Here is a 24,559-nt window from a genome sequence, read left to right as displayed (position 1 = left end):
TAAATCATAATTCTCTTGTTTTATAATCCTTGAAATGGATAGTGCTGCCTCATCTTTGATGAGGCATTCAACAGCTTTAATTTCTAAGTTATAAATTATTTCTTCTTCTTTAAAAAAATCTTAGAGGTAAATCTGTTTCACATAGGAAGCCAGTGGAGTTGTTCCTCATGCTTTCCCCATGAAGCTGCATCCGAAGGGCTTCCTCACCCCCGCTGTGATCACAAGTCATGCCTCACAGATTCATTTCCTTATAGAATGACTTCAGAAAGCCAGCATTTTTAATAAATAGGAAGTCAATTATATTTAATGACTAAATTCTCACCTGAAGTTGATACTAATACTATGATAACTCTCTTGTGCCCTATTTTGGTCTTTTAAAGTTCTTTGCTGTACATCTAAGAAAATCAGAATCTCGGTAGACTCCTCGTGCAGTCCGAGAAGGCAATTTCCTAGCTGGTTTGACTTAAGGGGTTCCAGAAGGCATTCTTATCCCACATATTTCTTCTGTTGATCAGTCAGCAACTGAAATTCCAACTAATGGATTCCATTCTTCCAGTTAAGACATCATCTCCAGAAAACTGTGCTAGTTGGCATCCAGCAGTGCCCAAGTATTATTTAACCCATTAGAACCTGTGACAACATCAGCTTTATTTCCTGGACCTCAGCCTGGAGAGCTACACTTGGATAGTAAACACAAGTGATCTGGATAGATTATGCTGGGAAAAGAAGCCTGGAGTGGGCAGTACAGTGGGAGAACAAGGTAAGAATCAGGTAAAGACTGCCAAAAAACGCTATCACTGAATCACAGCTTTCTCTTGTTTTGGGGGTCTGTATTTATATTACTTGTTTCTCAAGCATCCTTAATATATTTATTTACTTTCTCAAAAGACTTTACTGTCATTAATCTATTTGGATTTTCAAACTGAGTCAGAAGCATACATTATGATATCATTAACTTGAGGGCATGCTAGAATCAAAATGTCCTTCTAGAATAAGTGTATATTCGAGTAAGTAAAAAACTTAAGGGGAAAAACAGGAGAGCTACTACTCAACTTTTATGGTGATTTACATATGTTAGGTGAGGCAGGAAAGAGGTAGAATGTAAAAGAAAAGGAAATTTAGGTCATTTTTTAGGCTAAGAAAAATCAAGTTGGGGGAATTCAAGGACTGGAAACACCAGTAGAAAGCTAAAGATACACTTTAATCCCAGAGATGTCTCTTAGAAAATATAGTAGTGGTTATAGAGATAGGCTGTTGGGTGATGACAATGCTAGGGCCATAGTAATGTTTCTGAAGAAAGCAACATCCTTTATCTTACTATCATTGGAGAGGTAGACTGATTGTATGGCACTTTTATTGATACTACTAGAAAATTATGCAAGACATCTCACAGAGCAGAATCAGACTTGCAGCCCATGATAAAACAGAAGACCGTCTGCAACATCAAAGAAATACAGAAGATTTTATGGCTTGCTGTTTGTTTACCTACAAGGGAAATGCCTGAAGGCCTGAAGTATGTATTACATGTAGTTTGGCTGCACTTAGAGGAAAAACTTGGATTTCTAACTTGTGTCAAACAAAGAATGCATTGTCCTTGGTCCATATTGATTGGTGAAACACAGAAATTTTCCATTTATTATTCACTTTATTATTGCATTTATTTATTTTTGACTACAGTTTGTTTTTTAATTTCATTACACCTGTTTTCATTCATGCAGTGAAATCACTCCTTATCCTTGGGAGAAAATGACAAGAAACGACAGCCACGGAATCTTCCTCTGGATATGGGAACAAAAATAGCTCTCAGAATAAATAGTGGCCACACCCAGGTAACTTCTTCATGAGGTGGCTTGGTGACTTCACAAGATAGGCCCCACCCGACCCATATGGGATGAGCACCATCTGGGCTGACCTCCTCTTTCGGGGTCTGTAATTACTGCACAAAGATGAAGGTGCATCTATGAAAGCAAACTTTGTCAAGATCTCAGTGACACACTCTGCTTTTCCAAATTACCTCAATTGGCAGTGTATATTAGAGTCATGGAATGTCTCTGGAAAGATACATAGGAGACCTAGTGACATTGGATCCTTCAGAGAGGATGACTTTTCACTGTGCACTCCTTCAGACCACCAGAAATTCGGAAATGTATATGGTTGGTGTGCATGTATTATCTCCTTAAAACTAGCTAGCTACCTATCTATCTACCTACCTACCCACCTACCTTCCTACCCAGCTAATTAATTAGCTAACCAAATTTATAAGGTGTTAAAAAAAAAAAAAAAAGAAAAGCCAAATAACTGGAAACACTTAGATCTTCCTCTGTTGCTATTTAGCTAACTGTTCAATTTAACTCTTAAATAAGTTATTTCCTCTGAGTTTTTTTTTTTTTTTTTCTTCCACAGAAACTCTGCACCTAAGCAACACTGGTTTCCTTGTCCTTCCCCAAACATGCCAGGCACATCCCAGCCTCAGCTCCTTTGCAAAAACAATTTCCAATGCCTGGAAAAATCTTGTTTTTGTTATCTCCATGGCTCACATTTTGCTTAGTTTAAGTCTTGACTCAAATATCACTTTCTCAATAAGGCCTACCTTGATTATCCTATTTAAAATTGCAAACTTAACACCCCAGAATTCCTCATTCATTTTATCTTTCAGAGTAATGATCTTCTGTTTTTCTTGTTTGTTTGTTTTATTTTATTTTATATTTTTAAGATGGAGTTTTGCTCTCGTTGCCCAGTCTGGAGCGCAATGGCATGATCTCAGCTCACCGCAACCTCTGCCCCCCAGGTTCAAGTGACTCTCCTGCCTCGGCCTCCTTAGTTGGGATTACAGGCATGTGCTACCACACCTCGCTAATTTTGTATTTTTAGGTGAGACGGGGTTTCTCCATGTTGGTCAGGCTGGTCTCAAAGTCCCAACATCAGGTGATCCACCCGCCCTGGCCTCCCAAAGTGCTGGGGTTACAGGCAAGCCACCGCGCCTGGCTGTAATGATCTTCTTTTTAAAGTACTATGTAAGCATCTTAGTACTTAACATCTTTATTGTCTATATCAAACTCTAGAACCAAGCTCCAAGAAGGCAAGGATTTGTCTTCAAATCTTTTGCTCACTGTTGCTTCCCCCAGCACCTAAGTACTGCTTAGCACTTACAGCTTTTCAAGAAATAATTGCTGAGTAAATAAAAGAACTAATGAGTTTTGCTTTCTACATTTTTTATTCTTGATTGAATATTATTAAATGATTTGAGACTGACACATCTAGTTTTTAATTTCATGATTATTGTTAAGTTTTTCAAAAACAGATTTCAATGTATATTTTGAAAATAAATTCAAGAATAGCATTTTCTAAAAATGGCCAAGAGATATATGAAAAGATGTTCAACATCACTAGTCATCAGAGAAATGCAAATTAAAACCACAATGAACCTCACACCCATTAGAATGGCTGTTATCCAAAAAGCAAAAGATAAAAAGTGTTGGTGAGGATCTGGAGAAAAGAGAACTCTTGTACACTGTTAGCGGGCATGCAAATGGGTGCAGCTGCTTCGGTTGCTATGGAAAACAGCATGGAGGCTCCTCAGAAAATTAAAAATAGAACTATCATATGATTCAGTAATCCCATTCCTGTTATTGATCCAAAAGAATTGAAAGCAAGATCTCAAAAAGGTAATTGAACTCTCACGTTCACTGTGGCATTATTCACAATGACCAAGACATGTAATCAATCTAAATGTCCATCGACCGATGAATGGATAAAGAAATGTGGTATATACATACGATTAATATTATTTAACCTTTGAAAAGAAGGAATCCTGCCATTGGTGACAACATGGATGAATCTGGAGGACATTTATGCTAGTGAAATAAGCCAGGCACAGAAAGACAAATATTGTATGATTTAAGTATACGTGGAATCTAAAACAGTCAAACTCATAGTAGTAGAGAATAGAATGATGGTTACCAGAAGCTGGAGGGGGTGGTGAGAGAATGGGAAGTTGTTGCTCGAAGTGCACAAAGTTTCTGTTATACACAATGAATAAGCCCTAGAGATCTACTGTACAGTGCAGTGTCCGTAGTTATGAGTACTGTATTATATACTTAAACATTTGGTAAGAGGAAAGATCTTATGTTAAGTGTTCTTATCACAAATAATAATAATAAAGAGGGTGAGAGAAAACTTTTGGAGACAATGGATAGGGTTATTGCATAGATTGTGGTGATAATTTCACAGATGTGTACTTATCTCCAAACTCAAGTTGTATACATACAGTATGTGCTGTTATTTTTTGTCGGTTATACCTTTAAAACATGGGGTTTTTAAGTGATCTTCTCTAATTGTGAAGTACACCTTTTTCCACTTGACAACTCGTTTGCCTGGCGCATATCCTAATCTTTGTTAACAGATCCTTAACATCTAGATTATTAAGATATCATTTTCTGTTGATCAATTTTTAACTTTGGAGGATATCTTTAAGATAATCATTCTCTTTTGAACAAACGTATCATCATTGTTTGAATGTATCCATGTTTATAAGCTTTCAACACTCATCACCTGAAACAGGTTTCGTTTCATCAACTAGAGTAGTTAACTAGTGACTTCAACCAGGAGGAGACTTAAACATAGGGAATTAGGCACCAAAAAAGTCCATTTGAGGAGTGAGGGCCAGACAACGCCACTGTAACCTTTGAGGAATTCAGGAAGTTGCAAGAATCATGGGAAACCACTCCATGACTCTTGATCTCAGCAACAGCTGTGGCACTGGGGCAGGTTATCAGCAGATTTCCCAGAAGCTGCTGTAAAACCCTATATCTGTTGTCTGTTCCATTCCCCACATTGCCCACTACTGCTAAAAAGGAAATAACAGCTTCTACTTCTCCCCTTTCTGTAGAATTTGTCTTTCCCAACGTGCTCTAATTTATAAACGAGCAAAGGATTTCCATTTTCAAACCCCACAGGTTCCTCAATGTACAGATTTCCGTAGGCCTCAAACCTGAAAGAAATAGAAAGCAAATTGAATTCCTCCTCAGTCTACCAGTTTGTTTTGGTGGTCACTGCTACTAAGTTCTACTGATGTGCACATTCTGTAGGTAAATCCCAAAGATGAGCACATCATGTTCATGTCTCTCTTCCTTAATGACCATGGCATGCTCCTCCAGGTTGTCTTTTTCTACTCCCAACACAGTGAATATCATGGGAAGCAATCCTAAAGTTACAGAACATAATTCACATAATATGCCTGTACCATAGGTTAAGAAAATTAGCAAATGTTGTTCTTCTAATTTAATAATTGTCCATTATTGGCCAGGCATGGTGGTTCATGCCTGTAATCTCAGCACTTTGGGAGCCCAAGGTGGGCAGATCGCTTGAGTCCAGGAGTTCAAGACTAGCCTGGGCAACATGGCAAAACCCTGTCTACGCAAAACACACACACACACACAAAACAGCCAGGCATGCTTGTAGCATGCCTGTGGTCCCAGCTACTGAGGAGGATGAAGTAGGAGGATTGCTTGAGCCTGGGCAGTCAAGACTGTAGGGAGCCATGATTGCACCACTGCACTCCAGCCTGGGTGACAGAGAGATCCTGTCTCAAAATAATAATAATAATAATAATCCATTATATTTCTTATAAGTCCCCTCTCTACCTCAGTTACCTTGCCTATAAGAAGAGGATATAATAGTACTTATTTTATAAGATTATTGTGAGAATTAAATGGAACTTCATCTGCCTATCTATCTACCTAGCTATGTATTTATGTATGTAAGATGTATGTATGTATGTATGTATCTATCTATCTATCTAGAGTTTGGAAGAGTGCCTGGACCACTGTAAATGCATAGTACAAGATAGCTACTATTATTACTATTGCTGTTGTCATCATAATCATCACTCTTTTCTGTAAAAACTAATGGGCTTATATTTCAGATAAATATGTTGAACTTAATTCTCTTTACGTGTCCCTGAAACTATTTATGCCTTTTCCATGGTCTCTTCCTGTGAAACGTGTGGTTCTTCCCTGCTTAAATATAGACTTGGCCATGTGACATGTTTTGGTCAACAGCATACGAGCAGAAGTGACAATCTGCCAGTTCTAAACCTAGGTCTTAAAAGCTCTGCAAGTGTACTTCCACTTGCATCTTTGCATCTCCGCCACTGACATGAGAAGATTCCCTTTTGGTCACTCCTACCCCTTCAGCCTGGGCCCCAGAATGAATACACATAGGCCAGGGATGCATTGGTCAATTCACAGAATCACAGTGAGAAACAAAGCCACCAGCCATGTCCAACCTAGATCATCGGAACCCCATCCTTCCCACAATAGGTGTAAACAATAAGTGATTGCTGTTTAGAGCCTCTGAACTTTGGGGTAGTTTGCTATGCAGCAGTGGTGAACTAATACACTTTATTTCAGATGCACCTACCAGTGACTGAGTCAAATGATGACATCTGCTCTTCAACCAAGTCATATTGCATGTTTTGCCCAAATGCTGACCATGACTCTTTGTGAACGTTGCACAGAGTAGTGCTGCAAAAACTTGAGTGGGTTTGGGGAGAGGCAAGGATTGGTGCCATTTTCTGCCTTCTGTTTTTTGCCACCTTCAACAGTCTGCCAGCTGCTGCAGCTGCACCTTTTGGACAAATTATGTGATATCCTGGGCATTAGCTTAAATGGTACCACACATGTAAAGAGCCACAGCTGCTATTTGTTGTGCTTCTTGCTGTTCTTGGCTCTGTTGCATTGCCTAAGGGTGGCGTAGATTTCTACACACGAAGCATGGCTTTCCAAGATTCACAGATAGAACTTTGATCAATGCAGCCACTAATGATGATGACTGTGCATGGGAAAATAGGGTGGAATCATTTCTGAACAGCCTAAAATTTTTTTAGAGTAAGAAGAATATAAATTAGTTAATCATATAAACATGCATGCTATATCATTGTATGGTTTGTCTTTTCAGGGAAAAGCTAAGACCTCACCTATATTGTTAATGTGTGTGTATATATATATTTTTTAACATTATTTAATGAGCTAATTTTTGCTTCCTTTGTAGGTTTTGCATAAAGATATTCATGTTAGCATAATGTAGATAAATCTCATGAGTTAATTATTCACTAAATCAAATTTATAATTAGTTTCCATTTCTAAGTAAAAGGTTGAATTGTTCTGCATGTGTTGTGTGGAATAATTGAAAATCATTATTAATTAGTACATGCTGCTGGTGACTGAGATCCCTCTCAAAAATTTCTGAGCTTGGTTTGAAACATAAAAATAAGAAAATAAGAATAAACATAAGTTCAATCTACAATCCATAGAAAAGACATTGTATTTCTATTCCTTTTGAAACTTAACCAAAAGTCTTTATTTATTCACCACATTTGTCAGTGCAATGCAGATGGGAAAAGGAATAAAGGAAGAAAAAATATTATACATATGGCTCAGCTACAGGGCGATACTTTAAGAGAGTGGAACGTAACCTTGCTGTAGAGCACTTTCAATGAAAATATAGACAAAGAAATGTATAGTGTAGTTGTTCTCGTTCCTGGTTGCAAATTAAGTATGTGGAGAGCTTTCCAATATTATGGATGCTGAGCTCCACCCAAGATTTCTAATTTAGTTGGTCCTGGGTGGGACCAAGGAATTGTTACTTTATGGAAGCTCCCAAGGAATTCCAATGTGTGGACTTAGATGCAGTACTAGTAAGATATTTTGAAATCATCATAATTCCAAGAGGATGCTAACATGGTTACAATGACTAATTTCAGATTTCTTCAGAGGGGGTTCATAGAGGAATTGAGCTTAGAAGTAGAGCCTTAAAGGAAAGAAGCGACGTCATGGAATGACATGAAAAATTATTTTTCTCTTTAAATCAGTTACATAATTTGGGTTTTCTCAAGTTTTGCCATTTTAATCAGCAGAACTTAGATTAATTTGTGAGATGCTTATCTTTGCCTATTAATTTCCTCTATTGATATTTTTACTTGCTGTCGATTGAGATTGCTTTTTCATATCTGTCTTCTTCTGTAAAGTGATGACTTTCGTCAGAAGTGTGCTGGAGCAGTTTGCAGAGCCTTGCAAAATTGATGGTACCTATCTGTTTCCAGCTCTATGTTCATCAATGCCAGGTTGGTAGATTGAAATCAGCCGTGATAAAAGTGTTTACACTATGGAAATTGGCAAATACTAAAAATCATCAGATACTCTGTCACCCCAGACATGGTTAATCATTCAATAGTACACAACTGATTTCAGTGGAAGAGAGTTATGGTACATAAATGATTTTTAGTTCTTTATGTTAGATGTCTTAAAATTATAAGTCTCAACTTTCGAGTACCTATTAATCTCCAGAAAATTAAACCTATATTTTACAAGAAAGCCTCTTCTGTATTTTTTATTATATTTCCTTTTGAATCCCCCTCCCCATTTCACTCTTACCACCTAAAACAGAAACTCCCACATCTTCTATGCTCAGAGGAGATTTACTTGTGTTAGCTTAAGAATCATTTTATGTTTTCTCATGCCTACCTTCATATCGCCCCACACCACAGTTTTCAGGTTTTAATTTAAGCTCCACAGCAGCCCTTTTCTGTTTGATGAGAAAAGATAACCAAGAAAATAAATTAGGAGTCTCATGATTGACCCTATTTTTTTTTTGTTATTCAAGGAAACCCAAAATGAAGCAAAATAACAAAAAATTGCCAAGGAAAACATTTTCAGCCATTTCAATTACTGTTTTAATTGGCTGGGTCTGGCTGCCAGATTATCCTGTAATCTCTACAAGAATGTTATTTGGAAAAAGCTGAAATATGCCCTGCATAGAAGCCACATCCATCCCTTCAGCACATTCTAGTTGGAATAACTTTCTCTCAGCATACTGGAATCATATTGGAGTAAAATTGGCAGTTCCTGAAAAAACTGAATCCATAGATTATATAAAAACATAATTCACTATCAGCATATTATTGACAAGTCTCAAAAATGTAGTGTGCCTGAATACAAGATAAAGAAAAGTAATGATATTGTGATGTTTGTACAAATACCTTTAGACAATGTGTAGGCTTGTCTGTGCACATTTGTGTGTGCACAACTGGGTATGTGCTTTGACTGTGTGTGTCTGTGTATTAAATAATAGGACAATAGAATGAGGAGAATGGTTGAAGCTATTTGAATGGTTTCGTAAAAACTTCTTGGGCTGTGGGATGTGTTTTACTAAGATTACACCAAGAAATGGCGCCGGCTGCTTATCAGACTTGTGGGTTCAAAGAAAGGAAATCTTTTCTTGTTTGTTTTAATTAAATGGGTCTTGAAAACATTGCTATTAAAAATAGATGATTACACCCTCAGATTGCCATTTTGATGTGTTCTCATACAAGTGGGATGAAGAGCTACTGTGCACATTAGTTTAAAAAAAACTATTTGTAGTCAGGTTCTACACATGGACTCTAGAAAATGTACACAAAAAAATGTACGTGACTCTGGCAACCAATTTTTTTTTTTTTACTCTAGACTGTTCTCCTTTTTTAATTTGGGTTCTTTGGCACAGTATTGAAATTATGAAGCCCTGGAACAGCAGCAGCAGCACTCTCTGAGAGCCGGCTAAAAAGGCAGAATCTCAGGCCCCATTCAGATCACCTGGATCAAAATCTGCAATGTAACAAAATCTCCTGATATGATAATATTGGAGAAGCACAGGCCTAAATTATTTTGACTATTTATTTAGAAGTGAAAGCAAATAGGTGTATCTACTCAGTGCCTACATCAAGAATCTTATAGAAACTATAGTATTTGCTGGAGTATTTATCATTAGCTTTAAGTATAACATACTCTGTGATGTTTCAGCAATTAGTAAAAACACCGTCCATCCATTTTTCCAAAAGTTGCATTGCCAAGATTATTAAATCTGTTGTATGCACTTCCGGATTGCGATGACTATGCGGTGGTAGTCAGAAGTTGTGTTGTGGCTGCTGAGAGTAACTACTTCTGTAAGAATCTGTTCTGTGGTGTCACAAAGTGGTGCGGAAAAGTTTGTTAATACTTAACGTGGTTCAATCACTGCACATATACTCTGATCAGCTTTTATACAGGAGTCTGCAGCAGAGAAAGAAGTAGCTTGCAAGGTCCAGTCTGCAGGACTTAAACCATAATGGTGCTCATTCACTAAAAAATCACAAATCTGGTTAATCTTTAGATCTGAAGTTACTGAGAGAGAGGATGGGGATGGAAGGACAGAGAGAGAGAAAGAAAGAAAGTGAGTTGGGGGAGAGAGAGGGAGAAATTGGGGGAGGAAGAGAGATGGAGAGAGAGAGAAGAAAAATCTACTACCTAAAAATGATGATGATGATGATAATGATGATGATGATGATGAATGTGTTTTCAAAACCCTCTCCTGTTTCCAGTTCTTCAAACAGTTGTTCCTACTTGTTGGACTTCATCACAACCAATTGCAGTCTGAATAGAAATAAACACAAAACTCCCAGTGCAATCCCTCCCCCCTCCCCCCTTTTCTGACGAGTTGATGGGTGCAGCACAGCAACATGGCACAAATATACATATGTTACAAACCTGCACGTTATGCACATGTACCCTACAACTTAAAGTATAATAATAATAAATAAATTTTAAAAAAATAAAAAAAAATAAAAAAAATAAAAAACTCAAAAACAAAAAAACAAACAAACAAAAAAAAAAGAAATAAACACAAAACTATATACCAAAACTATTCTGAGTGTCTGAAAAAAAATGAGACTGATCAGTTAAATCGAGAATTCTCAAAGCCTGAGAGTTCCGTATCCCTCTGTTTCCACATTAAAACACTTAACTCCTAAGATCCATGACACAAGGAAAGCTACAGCCAAATGCAAACCTTCCTTCCTATGTAGTGCTCTCCTGAGTGCCTATCTTCTTTCTTATCTTGGTGAACCTTCAGAACACCCTGGAAGGATATGGAAACCACCATGTTATCTCCCAGTTCTTCTCCTTCCCTCCCCCAAAAAGATCAGCCTGGAGTCAGTTCCCAACTCTCTCACTTCTGATTCCTCTGAACTCTCCAGACCCAAGGAGTTCTTCTTAAACAACTTGCCAACACCCAACTCCATCCTCAGAGAGAGGAAGACCCTCCAAAAGGCCCAGGAACCTGAGCGATACAGCAGTTAGGAACACAGGGCTCCAGCAAGAGAGATCAGGGTTTGTGACCCAGCTTAGTAGCTTGGTGGCTTTGGACAAGATAGCTCTTCTAAGTTTTTTTCCTCTATAAAAAAACCCTGTCTATTTCAGAAAATGTTGTGAATATTAAACAAAAGATTGTACAGTGCAAGTTCTTAGGAAATGTGTATAATAAATGGTAACTCCTTTTTCTCCCACACTACCTCCAAGTTTCTTTTCTCTCTCCCCTTTCTCTCCTTCAGTCTTTTCCTTCTCTCCATTTACCTACACTAATTTCCCTCCTCTACCATCACCACTCTTCATGCTCAAGCCCAAAATGCTCAGAAGCAAAATATCACAAGCCAAAATAATGTTTCAGCAAAAAAGAGTCACAGATCCCCAAAGACCATGTGTCCACAGGGACCATCAACTATTTCTTACATTTCTGTTTAATGATCCATTTACTTCTATAACCTATAGTTTCCTCAATTTCCCACGAGCATTTGTGATGCTCAGGTTTAATAGGATCTGGCTGAATGAACACCACACAGAATGAATACTTCAACTTCCCTCAATCTTTGCTGTTTCCAGTGAAATTGTATGGCATTATCAGACTTGAGTGTAATTCTGTTATCTCTCCTGTATCTCTTGACTTCTTCATCCCACGCAGAGACTTCCCTGTAAAGACTGAGTGGAGTGTGGAATGAGACTGACACATTAACAACAATGCCTGAACCTCTTAGCAACCAGAATTCCAATCGCAAACGGAACATGACAATCCTTTAAAAGTCCACATGCTTTTTAGCACATTGTTGTCTCCTTTTAGAGCAGCACTTTTCAACTTCCTGTCCTGGCATCGAGTTGTTTAAATTAATGACCATAAAGTGTATTGGTTCTAATAATTCTTAGAATACTGAGTTGTGAATGAGTTAGTTTTTATAATATCAATTAAAATGATTTAAAGTTTATTCTAGTGGTAGTATTTCTCTCAGTGCTGGGTCTGAATGTGTCCTTCAAAAATTCATGTGCTAAAATCTAACCTTCAAGGTGAGTGTAGTAAATGGTGGGACCTTTGGAATGTGATTAGGTTATGAGGGCAGAGCCCTCATGGATGAGAATATTTTTACCATTATAAAAGAAGCCTGGGGGAGCTTGTTCACCTCTCCCACAATGTAAAGATGCAGTTAGAGGGTGCCATCTTTGAAGCACAGAGGAGGCCCTCATCAGACACTGAATCTGTGGTGCATTGATCATGTACTTCCCAGCCTCCAAAACTGTGAGCAATAAATTTCTGTTATGTATAAATTACCCAGTCTAAAGTATTTTGTTTTAGCAGCACAAATGGACTAAGACCGTCGCTTGCATTCTGATGTGCTTTGCAGGAGAGAATGGAGTTGCAGCAGACTGCTCAGGAATTGTATATCACCAGTAGCTTCTGTCTGAGCTAAGCATGGGTGACTGATACTGATGAGCCGTTAACAATAGTGGAGATTCTGAATCACTGAAGCACTTGATAAAAGAAATGTTGTGGGTGATGTGAAAACCCACATATGCCCATGAGAGTATATTGAGTTTATAAGTGTTGTTGCTTAGTGTGTCACAGAGAAGTTTATGAGAAACTGTTTGGAGTAAGAAACAGCACAGAAGTTTCAGCCTGAAATGGCTTATTTAGTCACTGACCATCAGAAACAATTACTTTTTACCTTAACCTAGATTTGTAATAGCAGGATGCATTGAATTCCTTCACTGAAGTGAAACCTTAGCAAATCTTTAAGTAGTACTCTAAAGTGATGAAAGGTGTTTACATTTTTTAATGTAAATTTCTTGTGGAGATAGAGTTTTTATTCTTCTTGAGTCACAAGACTGCTGAAGAGGGAACCATTGTTTGTTCTACACTGCTCCGTTCTAAATGTTCGTTCCTCCCGATATTCATATGTTGAAATTCTAACCCCCAAGAAGACAGTATTAGGAGGTGGGGCCTTTGGGACATGATAAAGTCATGAGGATGAAGCCCTCAAGAATAAGATTCATGGTCTTATAAAGGAGAACCAGAAAGATCCCTCATTTCTTCAATCATGTGAAGACACATGCGCAAGAAGACGGCCAGCTATGAACCAGGTCTTGGGCCGTTGCCAGACACTGAATCTGCCAACACTTTGATCTTGGATTTCCTAGCCTGCAGAACTGTGAGAGATAAATTTCTTTTCTTCATAATCCACTCAGTCTAAGATCCTTTGTTCTAGCAGCCTGAATGTACTAAGACATAACACTCCCTTGCCGTTTTATTGTTGAGTAAGGAGGAAGGGTAGGTCTTTTATTGTTGAGTAAGCGGGGGAAGGTCTTTAAGCAGGAGGGGAGGACTTTTGGGGTGAGCACCATGTGCTTATTGCTGCTTGGAGTGGACTCTTTCTCACCCTCTATTTATGTGTTAAGTGGAGTAGGATGTGATTGGGCAAGTGGTTTTTAGCTACATTAAAGTGTCTGTGGGAACTGACTTCTTTGGGCTGTGTAAGAGAATACCATTTCATGAACACTGAAAAAGAAGTCTCTCTTTAGATAAACATTTAGCAGAGCAAGGATTTTGGAGATGCTAATTAATACCTTACATTTATATAGAACATATCCATTTTATACTTTGAAAGATATGACTTTATATAACCTGACATGGCAGCCAAGAGGCAGAAACCAAAGTAAGAGTCACATTCAGTGAGAGTAGTATTCCCACAGCAGGAAATAATTATGGTCAGCCATGTGGGAGGAGAGTCATCCCAAAGTTAGCTGACTAGAGTGGATTAAGTTCACATCTGGCTAATGAGACTATCCAAAAATGAGTCTGGGAATGCATGGGAGCGTTCGACAGTGCTGTCATTTTGTTCTGTCCTTGTGAGCCTCAGCTGGCAGTGTTTCATTGGTGCATTCATTATGACATCATTTTATGGATGAGGAATTTGCAGGCCAAAAAGACCCGAGACTCCCTGGGGGGAAGGGAAATGCCACAGACATCCATGGTCTTGGATGCTCAATGAGTAAACTGGGATTTTCAAGCAGTTCCTAGGGCCTGAGAAATAGTTGGTCATAACCCAGGCCTACACCCTTTTGCCTGAGCTGTTTCAGGGAGGAGTTGGATAAATCTACACATCCCATACTGGCTCCACATGTCCCTAATACACTAGAGCAAAGAAAAGTAGTATGACAGGAGATGTTGCCATACTGAACTTAACTCTTTAATGGAATATGCTGATGTGAGGAGCCTGAAGATTAGACCTTTTTGCCTTGTTTCACTGATGCCGATTAGCACTGTGTCATAATGTTGGCATGCATGAGACAGAAGCAGTTTTACTCTAGGAAGAGAAATAAATTCAAGAAATTTTTTTCCTTGATATATAAGCCTTCATATATTGCACTATTTTAAGTATTATATGGAAAGATGCACTTTCAGCTCTCTTTCTTTACATACACACACATACACACACTCACCCATCCTGGACATCCTATCTACTTTCCTGTATTAACCTCTCATAACTCTCAGAATTTTGCATGTTATCTAAAATAGGCTTACTTCTATCCATCATACCTTTATTCCACATTTCCACCACTGCCCCAGCCTAGTATCACCACACTCCATCTGCACTTCTTCAAGACAACTGAAAAGACATGAAAAGCCTCCTTCAAGACAATTGAAAAGTTGGATATGAAATATCCAGCTAGACAATGACTCTGTCTCCGAGCTTCTAGAAACTTGCTTTTGCCTCTCTCATTCTGCATTCCATTCCATCTTGTGTTATCATTTGAGTACATACACAAAGATATGGGGTACACACTTGAATGTATGTTAAAATTTGGAAGTGATTTATTAGCTGTTATCACAGGCAGCTTTGCTTGTGAAAGAAAAAGCTGATCTGTATTTTTCATTTCAATTAATTTGGCTTCTCTTTGTGTGAATGAACACAACTAATCAAAATATTATATGCATATACATAGAGTCAGGTAATATAAAGACCATATAGAGAAGCTACTGTATTTGCAAATTGATCATACTACTATAATCCCACGCTTTGGCAATAATATCCATGGATGTCAAAGTCAGAGATATGATTTGCTAGAGGGCTCATGAGAATCATGCTTTTTAGTCTATTGAAATTATTCTAACTAAATCTAATCAGTTTTGGGGGGTGGTTACATGATGTCAAGTTAGATATTAGCTGAACATAAATAAATGAATGGTATTCTTTACTTATATACATACCACTAGTTCTATATCAACATGTTTAATTTATCAAACATAAGCAGAAACTGTGGTTCTTTTGGCAGCTACTAATTTGCCTGTCTGCTTCTTCACAAGATGTATGTTATTATCTTATGACTCTGTCCCACATAAATAATGTGAACATTACTTATTCCTAATAAAAAGTACTCAGGTTTAAAATACTGCCACACTCTTTCAAGTTTTATCTGTTATATTTGTAAAATACAAATAAACTGACAGTAATGTTATTAAAAAGACGCCTATTTTCAAAAGCAAACCAAGAAATGAAAGCTTTAGCAAGGTGCTCATTCTCATATAGAATCTAAAATTTCTATTACAAATTACAATCTGATTTAATGCCTGCTTTAAGAAAATATATTGTACCAAACTAAGGTTGCTTTAAACAATATGTATAAAATTGAGTGTCTCTTGTAGCATGACTTCAATACAATATTTAATTTTAAAAGACCGTGAAAATGAGACAAAAAGCAGTTAATAGTTACAGTGTCAGTCAAAGCTATTTTATGCTATTATGAAATGCCAGGCATATTTTATCATTTAAAAAGTGTACATGTAACTGAACAATGAGATCACTTGGACTCAGGAAGGGGAACACCACACACCGGGGCCTATCATGGGGAGGGGGGAGGGGGGAGGGATTGCACTGGGAGTTATACCTGATGTAAATGACGAGTTGATGGGTGCAGCACACCAACATGGCACAAGTATACATATGTAACAAACCTGCACGTTATGCACATGTACCCTACAACTTAAAGTATAATAATAATAAATAAATTTTAAAAAAATAAAAAAATAAAAAGTGTACATGTTTCAGTGACAAGTAATGTAGTATCTTAAAAGAACATAGTCTTTGGCTTTAGACAGACTCAGATTCAAATTACAGTTTTGCCATTTAATAGGTTTGTGACACTGAGTGACAAAACTTCAACCTAACCTCAGATTCTTCCTCTGTGGAAAGGGACTAAAGATAATTTTTTAAAAAGCTATAGTGACATGTTCAATGAAGCACTATTCATAACAGCAAAACTAGAATACAACCTCAGTGTCCAATTCCAGTTATATTCATCAGCTATTGTCACATCAATACATGTAAAAAACCATCTCCAGTTCGGGCGCAGTGGCTCACACCTGTAATCTCAGCACTTTGGGAGGCTGAGGCGGGCGGATCATGAAGTCAGGAGATCGAGACCATCTTGGTCAACATGATGAAACCTCATCTCTACTGAAAATACAAAAATTAGCTGGGTGTAGTGGCGTGCACCTGTAATTCTGCTGAGGCAGGAGAATCCCTTGAACCTGGGAGGTGAAGGTTTCAGTGAGCTGAGATCGTGCCACTGCACTCCAGCCTGGACAACAGAGTGAGACTCCATCTCAAAAAGCAAACAAACAAAAAAACCTGTCTCCAAACACCATGGTTTGCAACAGAAAGCATTTGTTCCAATGCTTGTGGGGTCTTCAGATCAACTGAGATTAGCCTACCTAGACGAGGCACAATTGGGCAGCTCTGCAGTGGCAGGGCTTGGCTCCAAGGCCCAATTTGGGTTCAGGTTTGTTTCATGTGTGCTTATTTGGTGACCCAATCTTTTTTTTTTTTTTCATTGTCTATTGTTTTATTTTCAAACATAGAAACATAAGACAGGCAAAAGCCAAACTGGTCTCCCCAGCAAAGAGGACACCAGCTTGGTTCCTTCCTCCTCAGTTAGCCCTTCTTAGTTCTTCTACGTCTCTTTCTTGTCAAACGCTGAAGGAACTTTTCAGATTGTTTCAATCTATAATGCACGGAAACAAGTTTATATCAAAGTCTACTTCTCTTCATGTCTCAGTAATGGGAGTCTGGTGATCAGAGAACATGTGTCGCCCTCTGAGGCCATTTTTCCACTCATCCGTCCTCTCATCTGCTCACCTCCTATTCTTCTTCTTCTTTTTTTTTAATTAATTAATTAATTAATTAATTATTATTATTATACTTTAAGTTCTAGGGTACATGTGCATAAGGACAGCAACTACCCATGGTGAATCATCAAAGCTCGAGACAAACTAATTAGGGTAAGCACAATTAAGATCTCTGCACAAAATCCATTAACTGCCATTCGTCAAATTAAGTTCCATGGCCAAGCTCAATATGTAAGAAAGTCTTACATAGCCAGAGGGGAGGGAAGTAAATATGTGCTGCACAATTATCCCAATATCACAATGGCTAAGGAGTAGCTGATTTAATGATTAAGCAGCATTCGTATGACGAAAGGCTACTTATCCATTAAAAATGTAATTAGAAAAAAATGACTGGCAGAGTAGTATGCTTACCATCTACTTTCAAGGAAAAAAGTAAGTTATCAAAAGATGCATATGTGGAAAATTATAGAAAGGTTATGGAATGAAATATTACCGGTGGTTGGTTACCTTTGAGACATGAGATATTGGATGATTTTGATTATTTCCCCTCTACACACTTTTCAATGTTTTCAAGTCAGCTGAACTGATTACATATTATTTTTGTTATTTTAAATAGTTAATTAATAAAATGTTCTTCCAACTTTAGAAAACCATAAACTCTTATTTGAGGCAACAGCATCACCACATTAATATGGCTCAGATGAGAAAAAAAAGTGGAAGTATGTTGTGATTATAAAGCATAAAGCAAATATAAGGGATTTTTTAAAAATAATTTCATTTATGTCTCGAATTCCAGCATTCCATATTTTAAGTGTTTGTTCCTGGGAGCATGAAAAATGTCTTCATCTCATCCTCATTCTCAAAAGATAATTTTACTGAGTATAAGATTCTAGTTTGACATTAATTTTCTTTCAGAGTTTTGAAGATATTATTCTGGCATCCATTGTTGTTAATGGGAAGTCTACTTCAGTTTAATTTTCATTTGTTTGAAGTATTTTATCTTGTGTCTCTTTTAAGATCTTTTTGTCTTTGGTGTTCTGTTGTTTCATTGCAATGTGTCTAAAAGTGTCTGTGTGTGTGTGTGTGTGTGTGTGTGCTTTATTCTACTTTATATTAGTATTTGTTGGATTTCCTGAAACTAAAGATTGCAGTCCATAACGATACCTGAAAATTCCACATCACTAACTCTTTGAGTATTTCCTTTTTCCCATTCTCTCTCTCTTTATACTTCTGAAACTTCAATCACCTTATCTGTCTTCTGTTTTGCTTAACTATCTTTCCTATTTTCAATCTCTTTCTCCTTGTATTACATTCTCAGGAACGCCTTTATTTCCAGACTGATCATTTGGTTCTTTTTTCAAATCTACCTAATGATTTCTGAAAAAATCTCTTATTCTTCATCATCTTACTATGTTCTTACTTTTTTTGAAAGATGACGCTGATATTTTCTTCAAAGTATGTATGTGTCTTTCCAAAATCTGCAAAATTTTGAGCTGGAATCATCAGGTTGACTTTTCTTTTCTGGTGATTGTCATTCACATTTGCTTGCATGGTCTCAATCTCCTGAGAACATCCTTTCTTAGTTCATCAGCTAGAGATGTCACGTTTTGGGAACCTTTGATTTGAGGTTCTTTGCTCTTCCATCTTCCCTTGCACAGACAAGGCTTTGTTTCTATTCAGTCCATGCAGTTCTGGGCTACCAGGAATGGCAGATGTCCTCAGGGCAAACAATGGCTTTTGAACTTGTCTACTTTCTGGAGTCACACCTTTTTGTCATTTCTGCCCATCAAGATTTTTTTGACTTGTTTATCAGACAAACAACACAAAAATATATTATTTTACAAAACTTCATTCAGTATTTTAGGCATTGTTTACTGGAAGAGTTTTTTCTAAACAATGATCCTAGTATATTTTCAGAAGTAAAAGTGCCTAATCATCTTTTAAATTATCTTCTTCCTCTCTACGAATAAACATCCTTCATAGATGTGCGTTGTGTTATGAATGTAGAAATCCCTGACACCTACTATAGTACCAGACACATATAAAGAATAAGGAACAAATTAATGGAACCAATTGTATAATTTTAAAGCATAAGGTTTTGAAAAACTACAAACCACTTTAGAAATATAGGACATTAGCACATCCCCAAGGGATTTAGAAGTCATACTAAGTTTTTATTTTACCATAAAGGTTCCTAAATGAAATTTCATAGCCCAGTGAACATTTTAATTATTTGAAAATTAAACCATCAAAATTTGGCTAAAAGTCTATAATTTATACATAACTATTTTTTGAAAAATGTATGGCAACAGGTAAAAAGATTACATTTGATATTAGAATATTATGTTTTGGTTGCCTTGCTCTTTTACTTAATTGTTGCACTGAAGGAAAAGACAAACTGATGGGTTTCTTTATCCCTAACATTGGTTTATTTGGTAAAAATGTTTGCCCTGTACACAAATGAGCACATATAATAGAGGATAACAAAAATGATTCATGCAAGAAACATATATTTTAGGGAAACATTTTAGGTCTGGGTCTTAGAGGAAGACTTGAGACATTGTGATTTATTTTCAACTTTAATCTGCTGTTTATGGCCTGATCATAAAAAACTTGTTTCTATTTTTTTGTGCTTTTCTAAAAGAATATTCACAATACGTGTAAAGCCAAGTATTCAAACATAGAAATGTGAAATTTTCCATATGTTTTTGCTGGGGGATAAATACACTTTTTTAAAACTCCATTGATGAAAATTCCTGGGTAAAGAGCAGACGTGTGTGTGTGTGTGTGTGTGTGTGTATGTGTGTGTGTTGTGTCTACTTGTGTATTTACCCTTGTTTGTGGTTCACATATTTTGCGGTTGAATTATCGAGTTTGTTCCCTCCCTTCTGATGAAGTCTTGCATTCCAACTTCATTGCAGTGTGCAGTTCGTCTGTGTGGCTTGCTTTTTCTTGCATCTGAAAATAATTTGGGAGAAACAGAAACATAAAATTTGATTTAACCTGAAAAACCTTTTCTTCATTTCTTTTTAAAATATGACCAGTTCAGGCCTTTCTATATAAGGATAAAGAGTCAAAGTCAGGCTAATCCAGGAAAAATGTGAGCCTGAAGAGTTCCTCAAATCTGATATTCGAGCAAACCAATCCCAAAATATCCAAGATTTACTCCTTGGCTCCGAGAACTGTAACATCATAGGAATGGTTTTTTCCCATTATTGGCAGTTCTTTTCCTTGTTCACACTTTGCCATTGAGGTTTTCTTCTCAAGCTTCTTCTTGAGAAAGATGGAGTTTAACTAGAATGAACGCTGTATTCCTAAAGTCACAAGAGATGCAAGTCAAAATTATTTTATTTTCAGGCATCAGTACAAAATATTTATTCCTGGAGGATTGCGCTCCAAAATTATACCAAAAATAGAAAACATTTTTAAAATTATGGAACATCCAATTCAATGAAATACCACCCATGCATAGTTACGAAAGTTTTGAAACTATGGTATGTGTTTATTATAAAGTTAAATGGAAAAGTTTAGAATCTAAAATTATATGATGCTACATTAGTACAACTATGTACAACTATTAGTACAACTAAACAAGAATGTAAATATAAATTAAGCAAAAACATACCATTAAAAAACCCTGTTAATTAGTCATTATCTTTTTGTTTGGAGAATATGTGATTTAAAATCTTCATCCATGTTTGAAACTCAATGAATATCAATATTTTCATGATTTTTATTTCTGTATTATTGATTTACATATTTATTTTGAGGTAGCAGTGTGTTAAGGCAGAACAAGTTTCCAAAGGCCTGTGTTTCAATTATATTTTTTTACCATTTACTAATGAAAGCTTCATATTTTTATCTATATGGTTTAAATAATACATCATCCTAAGACTGTATGTCAGTTCATCTCTTATTCTGGTGACTCATTGACAAGTATTTTTTATGTACAAAAACTATATGTGTGTATTTATATATGGAGAGAGAGAGACAGAGAGAGAGAGCTAGATAGCTATTTAAAAATCTATTTGCATTGGTAGATTTCACAAATCAGGTATTTCATTTTGACGTTTCATTTCAGACTGAAGTGCTTGCCTTGGTGACCCAAAGAAGGCAGTATCTGGCAGGGAGCAAGGTGATTATTCTGTTTGATGTGGAGAATAAGGGCCAGTTTGTGGTACTGACAGAAGAATGAAAGCAAAGTTAGGCTAGAGACAGATCATCTCTTTCACAGGTTTCTCTGCATCAGGTTCTCCCAGGCAAAGGCACATTTCTCTAACTGTCAGATGTTGCTTTAAATTCCCAGCTTGTGGTAGGCATTAATTCATCATGATAAAGCCTCATGTGAGATTATTCACCAAGTAACTGAGTATATTTTCTCTGAACCTAACCTTTCACATCATCACACTCAGTCAACTTAGTTCTAAAACTTTTTTGAAAACTTGAAAATTTCTAGAATTTTCATCTCAAATGTACACCCATTTGATTTTTCAATTGCCACAATCCAGTTTTCAGTACAAACTGTAGAAGTCACCTTCAATCTATTAGAATTTGCATATTTTTCTATTTATTATTCTTCTTCAAGAGAAATATTTTCTCTCTAGTCAAAGGCTGATGTCTTCTGGTACCTTCAAATAACTTCTTCTGTGGATGTGATTTCTTAGAAGGTTTTTTGAAAGATGTTATAAAGCCATGTACTGAAAACCACAAACATTCTCCTCCAACATAGTGCAAACTATGTTATACCAAAGCCTCATGAACAGCCTACCTATTTAAACTCTCCAGTGAAGAGATTTGACAGTGGTTTGTCTATGAAGTTTCAACCTGTGCCATTTAAGGCAAACCAATTGCATTAACTGCTCTGAGAGGACATTTGTCTTGACCACTCTTGTTGAATTTTCACAGAGAAAGTCATTTTTGAAGCAGTAAACATCCTTGTGGTATTGAAGTTAATATGGAATCATAATCATAGCTACCCTATGGGAACTTGGATACTTGAAAGGCACGAAGCATCAGTCAATCTGGAGGTTCAGAAGAGTTATTTAAATTAATTATGGACTTTTGATATTCTAGTCAAATGTGGCTGATGAACAATATTTTGGGGGAAACAAATATTGTTGCATATTAATAAAGTTTTTAACAGTCTGTATTGCAAGTAACTGATTGGCTCAGCTTGGGTAATGGGCTCTCCCACTTGATCCACTAAGAAACATAAATCTCCAACGCAAAACTGAGATGTTATTACCAAATGAATGGGAAGGAAGATTAGAAAGTCTGAAATAAATAAAATCGTCCAGTCCTTTTTATTTATTTTGCGTGTTCCTTAAATTAGAGCCAGTGAGATATATTTATAAAAAACAATGGCCTTTCCCTATAAATGCTGGTTATTTAAAATATTTGAACTCTTTTTTCCCTTCCTTCCTTCCTTCCTTCCTTCCTTCCTTCCCTCCCTCCCTCCTTCCTTCCATCCTTCCTTCCTTCCCTCCACTTTATTTCTGCCCTTCTACCCTTCTTTCTTCCTTCCTTACTATCTTCTTTATTTCCTTTCCTCCCTTCCTTCTATCAGGGCCACAGTGTCATTCTAAAGCACAATACAGAATATATAGAGCAGGGCAACTGAGACTCAGAATCCCAAAAACAAATCACTTATCAGAGCTTTTTCAGTTTTGTGTCTTGCTGTAAGGTCCCTTAGATATCTGTGCAGAATCATGTTATTCTGTTTTATATAATAAAATAAGTGCTTTCAAATTTTAAAAATAAACAGATTTTCTCCAATTTCAGGTATTCTCACATAATTTCTTAAAACTCTGTATTCAGGAGTAATGAAACAATTATAGAATTAGAAAAGGACTTTTAACAGAAAATCTTTTGGAGCTGGTCTATGACTTTTGGTTTGTTTATTGTGCTCAAGATTGCTCTTTTATACTGAATAAAGACATATTTCTTGCTATTAACATTAGTCAAAAATTATGTAATTGCATTAAAAATATGTATTTATTTTAAAGTGGTTCCTCCCAGAGCACTAGGACTTTTGTGTTTCTCAGGTGAACATGCTAGATAATTTTTGTGACATGGCACAAAACCTTTCCCAAAAGATACTGATGTGGTTGGTGTTAGGAGTCACATTCTCTTTGCCCACCATTCAGTCCTTTATAAATTTCAGGGAAAAATGTTTTGCTTTTCTTTCTATTTTCTTGTGAAAAACATTGGCTGAAAAGCCAGCTAGTAATGTACATGTCTTATATATTGGCTGATTATCATTTGCCATATTATCTTTAGGTCAGAAGATGCTATATATACATGGGCTGGGGGACTTGTCCGTGGCTATGCATCACTCATCCAGTAGAATCCTTCCAAGGATAACAGGCTAGAGTTGATTGTAATTAAGATGATTTTCCTTCTGTTAAAACAGATGTATAAGGAGACCATTTTATACCCAAGAAATGAAGTTAATGAATCTGATTTCAAATAATATCTTTAAAATGCAAATGCTCATAGACAGAGTTAGGAGTTCAATCAAAATTGTCAATAAGAGAAGATTTCTCCTTCTGAGAAGATGGAGTAGACATGCATCTACAAAATGGATAGACCTTAAAAGAGAAATAGGCAAGACTACAATTATACTTGAAAGTTTCAACATCCATCTCTCAGCAATTGACAGAACTGAACAAAAATTCAGCAAGGATATAGAAGAATCAACAACACCATCAATCCACAGACTCAAATGAACATTTGTAGAATACTGCACCCAACAACAGCAGATTACACATTCTTTTCAAGCACTCATGGAATATATATCAATATAGACTATATACTAGGCAATAAAATAAAAGGCAGCAAATGTACAATAATTGAAATTACATAAAGTGTATTCTCTGATCACAATGGAATCAACCTGGATACCAGTAGCAAAAAGATACCAGAAACATTTCTAACCACTGGCAAAATAAACTACACATTTCTAAATGGTCCAGGGATCAAAGAGGAATTCTTAGGGAAAAGAAAAAATAAATAGAATAGAATAAAATTAAAAATACAACGTATTTAACTATTTGGGGCATAGTTAAAGCAGTTCTGAGGGGGAAATTTGTAATACTAAATATTTCCATTAGAAAGGAGGGAATGTGTTATATTAGTCATTTAAGCACCTACTTCAAGAATCTCAAAAAAAGAAGAGCAAAATGAACTCAAAGCCAGCAGAAGAAATGCAACAATAATGATAATAGCAGAAATAAGTAAAGTTGCAATCTACTCATCA

General features: G+C 36.6%; 1 long non-coding RNA gene across 1 annotated transcript; it reads left to right on the top strand.

The window, feature by feature from the left end:
* The first annotated feature begins 262 nt into the window (after window positions 1-262).
* LOC105535143 lies at window positions 263-13,352 on the top strand. The gene is made up of 2 exons (XR_001005387.1): window positions 263-760; window positions 12,521-13,352. It is a non-coding gene; the product is annotated as an uncharacterized LOC105535143 (long non-coding RNA).
* Window positions 13,353-24,559: the final 11,207 nt, after the last annotated feature.

This window comes from Mandrillus leucophaeus, unplaced genomic scaffold, assembly GCF_000951045.1.
Source record: "Mandrillus leucophaeus isolate KB7577 unplaced genomic scaffold, Mleu.le_1.0 Scaffold1007, whole genome shotgun sequence".
NCBI classification, from domain to species: domain Eukaryota; kingdom Metazoa; phylum Chordata; class Mammalia; order Primates; family Cercopithecidae; genus Mandrillus; species Mandrillus leucophaeus.
The sequence above is the reverse complement of the archived record's forward strand: the minus strand, read 5'-3'. Positions and strand labels throughout refer to the sequence as shown.